The following is a 10,537-nucleotide window of genomic DNA, read 5'->3' on the forward strand; positions in this document are numbered from 1 at the left end:
AACTTCAGCAATCAATGATGATTCTCCAACAACAAGAATTAATCTTTCTGATGTGGAAGATCAGGCTACGCTGCACCATAAAGCATACTAAGAAAAATCCTATCGAACCATAACTCGTGATACCACTGTTGGGAAAAAACCTCCCGATAATCACTTGAGAAATGAAATAAACACAAGGAAATACATATACAACTCTCTCATGCACTTTGACCCCGAGTATCCACACCTCCAAATAATAATTTAACTCAAATATAAACTTGAAGTGTCTTTACTCGGGACAAGGAACATCATGGACTTAAAGCCCATTATATAGTCACTAACACCCACTCCAGATTATCCTAATAATGGACGTTATCCTAATAATTGGCATGTATCAATTGTCCTATGATGAAGATCAAGTGAACCAAATCATAATCGAATCGTGACTAATAGCTATAACTTTAGCTAAGTAGTAAGTGCTTCATCCTAACATATATGATATAGAGAAAGATAATTGACTTACTTTTTCATCCATTTTTTATCTTTATTCTAATTATTTTAAATTATTTATTTTAATTTTGTAGTGATATAAAGTGAATTTAAAGATAATTAAATGGATAAATAAAATGGATTAAAATATTATAATTCATATATTAATATATAAAATATGAATAAGGTTATCTGGATACCTTTACTCCACCTTCTTATCCACATTTTCAACCAGTCCATCTTTATCTTCAAGAATAAAAGTTATCTTCAAGAAAAGTACATAGGAGTGGGGCACCAGTGATTCTTCGTCACCTTCAACCATCATCATCATTCATCACAAATTTATCCACCTCTACCTTCATCTATCTTCTTTGCTCCTTTAGTTTCTTCCATGTTCTACTGCGCTTAATCATAAAACAAAAGGGAGAAGAGGAACCAGTAACATGAAGAACAGAATTTTGATTATTGAATCTTGCGAGGAGATTTTACAGTTACGACGACGGTGACACCTAAGGTCACGGGTGTTGTGGTGGCAGGTGATGCACGAAGGAAGCTTTAATCGATGGAGGAGTAAATTCCTCGATCTCACGCGTTGTTGGTCTTGAAGTGGGGAAAGGTCTGCATCGGCACCGGCGGGTCCTCCGGTGGCGGGAGGCATCACTGGCGACAGCTTTGGCCGGACGGAATGTGCAGTGGCGACGCCATGGTGAAGCAGCAGCTGTGACTCACAGGGAAGAAGAAGTGGTCTTGGTTTCTTGTTGTACTTAAAGAAGATGAGATAGAATGACTCACCCCAAATTTACTTCGTGCACCCCCATTCTGATCATCCACTCTGTCTTCATTTATTTCAGGGATTTCTCGCTGCACCCAGCCTTCTCTCGTGTCCTTAATAATTATCTTTTGATCCTAATCAATTTTTACCTATCAAGGTAGATGAAAACAATGTAAATGAAATTTGATTGTGACCACCGGTGCTTTCTTTTTATCTCTGCAGAACTGCACCCCAAATATTTCCACACTTTCCGATTTTTCTTTCCGTTCTTCCACAATTTTTTGTGCTTTCTGAATTCTGATCCCTCTAGTCTGTGGTTCCTGTCAGTGTGTGCTTCAAATTTGCAGTGGTAGCTGTCTCCGGTTCAAGCATGGAATTAAAAAGATTTTTGAGGTACAGGAGAAATGCTTGGAGGTACATGGAGAAACCTCCTTTATTTTAAAACTAACTCTATTTCATACAATCCAAAGTTCTATTTCTCCACCCAACCAACATGCACATAGCACACTCCATCGCCTGCACCCGTAACGTAACGATTCCACAACGCTCCATCAGAACACCATCATCATCATCATCTTGGTTTCCAAATTCAACATTCTATTCGGTGTATAATTCAGGTAAGGATTCTAGTCTAATTATAATATAACTATAACTTGACTTTTAATTGATAATTGTATGTGATCAAAACTCTTTTACAAATATAGATGATATTTAGCTAATTGGGTAAGTAAGAGAAATTAGTAAATTATGTTATACTTATTTTGATAATTAGTATGTAATATATAATTATAATTTAATTAATATTATTAATTTAGTTGTATGATAATGATATTTCGAGAATTATATTGAGTTTGGTAAAATTTATTTGAATAAGTTTAATATTATAAATAAATACAATGTGTGACTACCGTGAGTGTAGTAACTTTTCGGTGGAAATACTATGTGTATTCGAAATTTGAGTCGAAAGTATTACTTCTATATCGAAATAGAATTGGAAGTATTATGTATATTCGGAAAGTAGAGCAACAAGTGTTACATGTATTCTGGAATTAGGGTAGGAAATATTACGAGTTTTCTGAAAACAGAGTCAAAAGTATAGATAGTGAGAAAATATTGAATGCTGAACTATTGGAAGCTGTGATATATATTTTTAATTTTGTGATTTTGTTATGATAGAATAATTGAAGTTTGGAATAATATAATATTTTTGTGAATATATAATTTGATTTATTATATTTTGAATGTGTGACTTTGGGTATTTAAATGAGTATATTGCTAGCTTATTTATCTTTATTAGCCACTACAAATTATATTAAAGAAAATTTGATATATTTAATTGGAGATATGAATCTGGGAATTTAAATAGTTAGACTGATTGTTCATTTATCTTGATTAGCCACTATAAAGTACAATTGATCTTTATGGATTATGATAAAAAAGAAATGGTATATTTACCATAAATGAATAATTATTAATGTTACTTATATAATAGGGTGTATGGTCGTTGTAGATGAATTTTGTGAAATAACTACAAAAGATTAATTATGAATGATTTATGGTATAAAATTTGTATGTGGAATTACAAGTATTATTTGTGTTAATATTAAGTGAATATATTTTATTTGTTTTCTTGCATTGTATTATAATTTTCACTAGCTTGCGTTTTTGTTGATGTGATTTTCACCTGCTATGATAATAAGTTATACTAGATCAGAAAAAAAATGCAGATAGTCCTGAGGATCACCATGTGAATAGGAATGACGCAGGTATACATATAGATACTTTAGCATTTGACAATTCCTCATTAAAATGATATTTTATATTTTCAAAAATTATACTTATAGTTTTGGAGAACTATGAATACATGGTATATAAATTTACACTTATGTACCACAGATGATTAATTATGTAATGATTTAAATTAGTAGTGTTATCTTCTAATTTAAGTCATTACACAATCCATCATGATACTAATCCATTGACAACTTCTTTGAGCCTTAAATCTCTTTTTTTTTATAGCCATTGCAAAATCTTAAGAAGAAAAATACCATGTTATTCCTTACCTTATGAAAAAGAAGGAACTAATGTATTGATTACATTAAAAATGGTTAAGCATAAAGTGTGGTGGTGAGTACCTCACCCATAACAATAAAACTGGCAAAAGGAAGAAAAGTGCGACGAAAGAGTCATGAAAAGAAAAATGAACAGCAGAAAAAAAGAGAAGAAAAAGTAAAAGTGAAAACTAAATATAGAAAAGGAAGAATAATTGTTTTCTCAAAAAGAGCACAAAGAAAATAACATATTTGTTTTCCAAAATCTTTGCTCTTTAGTTCTTTCTTTTCAAATTTTCTTTAAACCTCTATATCCTAAATTTTTAGTACCTTTGCCTTGACCACATTACAACATTTGAAAATTTCTCATGATTTTTGAATGCATGTTTTCCAAAAGTATGTTAATATTAGAGTCTCACTAAGTTATAATAGTGTTTACTTACATGAGTACTTTGAGTGAAACCATAAGCATAAAAAACTTAAAAGAGCATTGGTGAGAGAATATACATTTTAACTTGAATGATTTCTTTCATACTTGGTTTTCCATGTAAATTCAAAATATTAACTCATGTTTAAAATATAATTCTTTCTATTTGCATGATTCATGACAACTTGATTTATAAAAACCGATTTGTTTACAGTGAAGTTCCTTTCATTTGACTTAAAATTGATATGAAATTGACTCAGAACAAGATAATCTTCAAGTTCTTCTACGTGTTAGACGATAGAATCATGTTTTCGTCTATTCCTTGTAAATCACTTTCAAACAAAAGTTAATAACTTGAAAGCCTTTTTTCTACAAGACTAAATATGTAAACTCATTAACATATATCTTCATTACTTTATAAATTTTGTTATCATCAAAGCCTAATTGGAAAACTAGTTAAGCTTTTGTCTAATGGGATTTGCATCATTTGGTTTCAACACTTTTCTCTTAAGAGTTTTCAAAGAGGGTTTTTTTCCTGTATTCTGGTCTAGCACTACTGTAGATATGACTTTTGACGACGGTTAAATAGACCTTTTACCACATTCCAAACCCGTCATTGCATGCTCGTCGTTAAAAGTTTAGGGCAAACCACGATAGATAGTTACCCGTCATCAATTTTCTTAAAACCATGTCTGTTCAAACTCGACGTTATAAGCTATCTAAGATTTAAAAAATATATTTAGAAAACCACAACGATTGGTGCACTAACCGTTGTTATAATGTATATAATATTTAAGAAACAAAAAAGTGAGATTTAATAAACCATGACGAATTTAGTGAACTCATCAGACAAAATATCTTCTTTGCTTCATATATTCGATCAAGTAGTTTATTATTTTATCAAATTAATCAACCTTAACTTTGTTGATAATCGTGTGAAGTTAGTTGAATCAGTATATAATAGGGTCTTTGCATCGCTAGTCATATTTTCATACACCGCTTCAACAAAGGTCTATACTCCAACATCTCAAATCATGTCCTCTAATCTATTATCCATTGTCCAATCAATGTATTCATGTGTTTGAATCACACTTGGAATGTATACCAATTCATCATGCCACATCCATGTTGTATAATTCTTCAGAAATCTATCGCACAAAAGACGTTCTCTAATTTCGGCAACATCCAATATTCTTCCATTCAAACAATTCACACAAGGACATCTTATCTTTTCTCGTTTTATGCGTTGCCAACATGATGTTGAGCAAACTGTATAAACTACTCGACCCCTTCCTCATAATCATCACTTATATGTGATAAATTAATCCAACTCTGATCCATCTATGTCTGTAACGATCCATCTAATAATAAATATAAATAATAGTTGTTGGGGTCGAACACCCTCGACTCAATACCAACACATTGAGCAAGACACATATTTCTAATAATTCATATCATAATCAAAATATAAATATCATTAACTCTCAATAATAACAACTAATCAATATTCATAACATTATTAAAATAGCTCTAACTCTAAATATAAAGTCTAATTATATATAATTTACAAAACTAATTATATATATTTAACAAAACTAATTAAAATAAATAAAAATAACTTACCTAGAGTGGAGACGAATAGGGGGTGAAAAGAAAAGATAATCGCCACCTATGGCGGCCAATAGTGTCGGAATGAAAGGGCCACTGAGGTGCAAGGTGTAAAAAAAGCTAGCTTAGGGAGGGAGTGCAAGACGAACTGTTGTGGATGGTTGTGGTTCCTAACACCTTGATGATGCAAACAATAGTAATCCATCTTTCTTTGGCTTAGTTTGGCCCCATCCTTACTTAGGCACGATGCAACCCAATCTTGCATCAAGGCGACTCAAGGGTTTGGGAGGCCTAAAGCGAACTTAAGAATGATGTTTTTTATTTTTAAATTATTTTTTGAGCTTTTTCTATGCAAAATTATCTATTAAATTGTCGTAATTAATTTTAGTTAACTTTCACACTATTCTCTAATTCTAACTCGTGTTCATCACTTATTTCGTTAAAATTTCATCTCCATTATTAGGTATGCAAATTCGGGGTGGACCAGATGGGCTAGCCAACAAGTGCACATAAAAAAATGCAGGGCGAGCCCACACAGGCCCCCCCTGCATGGACCCATAGCCCGTGTGGGCTAATGACGGGGCAGGATGGGTTGGCTCACTGGTCCACTTACAAAATTAAATATTCTCATTTTTTAGTTCTCACATCATTCATCATGTTGTTTCTATAAGTTCCTTTTAATATTATATTATTATTATTATTATTATTATTATTATTATTATTATTATTATATTATTATTATTATTATATTATTATTATATATAAGACATGATTTTAGTTCTTGAATATGGAATATCTTTTTATGCATTTTTAGGTACCTGTCTTGTAAGGTGACATGTTGCTATTGTACTTTAGCTATAATATCGTTGCTATTGTTTCTGTCTTTGATTAGGTAAACTAATTGGAATTATTTAGATAGAAAATGAATATCAATTATTATGGAAAATAAAAAAAAATTATTTGTTCATCACAAAAAAAAAAAATTATTTTACTCATCACAAATGTGGGTCAGCCCACAGGCCCGCAGGCCAACCGCGTGACGGGACGAGCTAGAAAAGTAAACCCGATATTAAATTGCGGGGCGAGTCAAAACGGATCAGGCTGACCCGCTTTGCCATCCCTATCCATTATCCACCAATAGGTTAAACTCTAACCTAGTTAATAGTTTTACAATTTAATTCAAGCAACAAAAAATATAGTTTCTCATAAAAATATATGCTGAAATTTCTCAGAGTCCATAAATTGAAAAGTACCTAAAAACAAACCAAGCAAAAGAATTACATTTTTAATCCTAATACAAATCCAACAAATAAAATAAAATAAAACAAATAAAATAAAAATAACAACAACACAAATAGAAGACAACATACTAAAAAGGAATGAAGATAGAAAGATTGGTACACACAACTAGAATGAGATTCAAGGAATGAAATCTGTCAAAATCTTTAAAATAAGAACTCTACAATAAAAGAAAGCAAGGAGAGAAAAGGAGTGAAATTAGTAAATGAGAAGTCAGAGAGATAAAAGAAGAAAACATAAATAAAAATTGATTATAAGATAATAAGATAACTAATCATTCTCTTTTCTCAAACAAAATTATAATTTATCGAAAAAGGGTTTGGTTCAGTTTGACTTAGGTTTGACCTAACCCAACCTAGACCCAACTTTATTCGACCTAACCTGAGCCCGAGCTGACATTACTTGATGTTGTCTAACCTAGTTGGAACCCATCTCAACTCGACTTGACATGACTTAATTAGACTCAACCCTAAGTTGACTCGACCTGAAGTTCGCGTAACTCATTCACATGATGTGGCCTAGGTCAACAGAACTAAATTGGACCTAATACAATCATGTCTAACTTGGGTTAACCTATAACTGGCCAAACCAACTTGACTTGTCTGACCAACCTTGTCAATATTAAGTTGGGCTTAATCGAACACGACCTAACCTAGATCTAACCCAACTTGGCGCAACTTCAAGCAAGCTATCTTAACCCACCTGAGTTACTCAACTACAATCAACCCAAACTGAATCGGGCCATACTGTTTGACCCAGTTCAACACAACTTAGCCTAACTCTAACATGACACATATTTAATTAATTGATTTGGACTCAAACTAACTTGACTTGACTTACGTGCCAACTCAACCAACTTGATTAACCTTACCTAACTTAACACTGCATACTAACTTGAGTTTGAATTGGATCGAATAAATTTTGACTGTATAACAAACTTTGAGTAACTTGTTATTTTCATTTCTAAGAAAAAAATTTACTTTAAAAAGTGGTTTGTGTTACCTTTGGAGAAAAAAAAAAACTTATAAACCATTTTTGAGCATTTTGGTCTTATAAACGACTTTGAGCATTTGGTCTTATGCCTTTTTTCTTACGTTAGTTTTTGTTTCGTCGTATAAATTCTTTTCAACATGTTCCATAGATCTCGGGACCCAACCCATAAGTTGGGCCAAATAACGGACAAAATTTCATTTAGGAAAGTATGGGCAGCTACTTCTTTACATATAATTAGCAGCCTCATTCACATTCTAATAAATCATAAAATTTGGTCTGAAGCAGTTCGATCATGGGTTTCTCAATCTCACTCTTTTCCTTCTCTTGCCTCTTTCGTTCCAATTTTCATCTCCCTATTCTCGTTGATCAAGGGTCCTCTCTCTCAGTGGAGAAACAAGCAACGACTTTATTCTCTCACCTAATAAAATGTTCTGTGCTGGTTTCTTTCAAGTTGGCGAAAATGCCTTCTCCTTCGCCATATGGTTCAACGAACCTGACACTCACAACCCACCACTGTGGTTTGGATGGCAAGCCGTGATCAACCCGTAAATGGGAAGCTCTCAAAGCTTTCTCTTTTGAACAGTGTAACATCGTCTTGGTTGATGCTGGCCAAATCACCACTTGGTATCAAACACAGCTTCACATGCCCAGTAAAGTTGCATCTCCAAGATGATGTAATCTTGTGCTAGATGATCCCCAAGGAACCATTTTGTGGAAAAGTTTTGATTTTCCAACGGATACTCTGCTTCCTGGTCAACCTCTTACCAGATACACGCAACTTGTGTCTTCCAAGAAGCGAGAGTAACCATTCATCTGGTTTCTACAAGTTTTTCTTCGATGATGACAACGTTCTCGGTCTTCAGTATGATGGTCCTGATGTTTCAAGCTCCTACTGGCCACAACCTTGGTTGATAAGTTGGGATGCTGGAAGGACTAATTTCAACAGTAGTAGAATTGGCGTGTTGAATTCTCTGGGACTTTTCAGTTCAACAGATAATTTCAGTTTCGTGACATCTGATTATGGCACAGTGCTGCAGAGAAGGTTGAAAGTGGAGTGTGATGGCAATGTTCGGGTGTACAGTCGAAATAATGTTTTGCAGAATTGGTATGTTTCATGGCAAGCAATTCTAGTGGTTGCGTACCTCACGGGATTTGTGGACCCAACAGCTTCTGTGTTTATGTTCATGCGAGTGGAAGAAAATGTTTGTGTCTTCCGGGCATAGATTGAAGAATCACAGTGATTGGTCTCAAGGGTGTGAACCCTTGTTTCAGCTTACCTGCCATAGGAATGAGTCTATGTTCTTGGAGATTCCAAATGTTGAGTTTACGGCTATGACAATCATTATGTAGAAATCAGTAACTACAGTGCCTGTGAGAGTTTATGCTTGCAAGACTGCAGTTGTAAGGGGTTTCAACACTCCTATAGTGATGATAAACGCTTTATAGGTGCTATACGAAAACGCAATTCTCAATGGAAGACGTTCACAAGTATTCCAAGGAACAACATACCTGAGATGCCCAGAAGTAATAGCTTCTCTCACAAAGAACATGACAGAGAATCTTTAAATGATCATGTTTGTTCAGTTCAACTTCAACGTGCTTATATCAAAACACAAGCAAACCATATGTGAAGATTTCCTGTGGTTTTCCATCACCCTTGGAGCTTTGAAGTGATTTGTATTGTTTTGATTTGGTGTCTGGTTAGGACCAGACAAAAGTCTAATCGAGAGGGCTACCATCTTGCAGGAACAGGATTCAGAAAATATAGTTATTCAGAGTTGAAGAAGGCGACAAAGGGGTTCAGTGAAGAGATTGGAAGGGGTGCAGGAGGGTTGTGTACAAAGGTATTTTATCAGATGAAAGACATGCAGCAATCAAGAGACTGAATGAGGCTAAACAAGGAGAAGGAGAATTCTTGCTGAAGCGAGTCTCATTGGAAGGCTTAACCACATGAACTTGATTGAAATGTGGGGATATTGTGCTGAGGGAAAGCATAGATTGTTGGTGTATGAGTACATGGAGAAGGGTTCTTTGGCGGAAAATCTCTCATCCAACACTCTTGATTGGAGTAAGAGATTCAACATTGCCCTTGGAACAGCAAGAGTTCTGGCATATCTGCATGAAGAATGCTTGGAGTGGATTTTGCACTGTGATATAAAGCCACAGAATATACTTCTTGATGCTAATTATCAACCGAAGGTAGCAGATTTGGCCTGTCGAAGCTACAAAACAGGAACAACTTGAACAATTCAAGTTTTTCAATGATAAGAGGAACAAGAGGGTACATGGCACCTGAGTGGGTTCTGAACTTAGCAATAACGTCGAAGGTTGATGTTACAGCTATGGAATTGTTGTGTTGGAGATGATAACTGGGAAGAGCCCAACAACGGGTGTTCAAACATTGATGGAGAAGAGTCGTACAATGGAAGGGTGGTGGCATGGGTGAGAGAAAAAAAGAGTGGAAGATCTGGCTACAGCATATCATTGATCCTGCACTCCAAACTAACTATAATGAATCCAAGATGGAGCTTTTAGCCAAAGTTGCTTTGGACTGTGTTGAGGAAGACAAAGATATAAGGCCAACCATGAGCCAAGTCGTTGAAATGCTTCAGAGTGTTCCTTAGTAACATTACTATGTTTCTTCTATCTCTGTAGCCGTTCTTGTTTTCTATCTTTCATGCTTGTGTGTAGCCAGGCTCAATACTGTTTCCAAGGTTATTTAATTTAACACAAACTTTGTTAATTATTTAAAGTTTTATCTTTATAGCCTTTCCTTTTGGAATTGATTGACCTGAAAATTTCTTAACAACTAACTTATTAGTCCAAGTCTCGGGAAAAATAAACATATAATACATGTTTAGACTCACATTTTGATGACTTATACAGCAGTTTTGATTTATTACTAATATATGAAATATT

The 10,537-nt window shown here is 34.1% G+C and overlaps 1 pseudogene; it reads left to right on the forward strand.

Annotated features, from left to right (window-relative positions):
• The first annotated feature begins 5,389 nt into the window (after positions 1 to 5,389).
• Positions 5,390 to 10,242, forward strand: LOC114184387 (annotated as a pseudogene).
• The last annotated feature ends 295 nt before the right edge of the window (positions 10,243 to 10,537 follow it).

Source organism: Vigna unguiculata, chromosome 5 (genome assembly GCF_004118075.2).
Source record: "Vigna unguiculata cultivar IT97K-499-35 chromosome 5, ASM411807v1, whole genome shotgun sequence".
Lineage (NCBI taxonomy): Eukaryota > Viridiplantae > Streptophyta > Magnoliopsida > Fabales > Fabaceae > Vigna > Vigna unguiculata.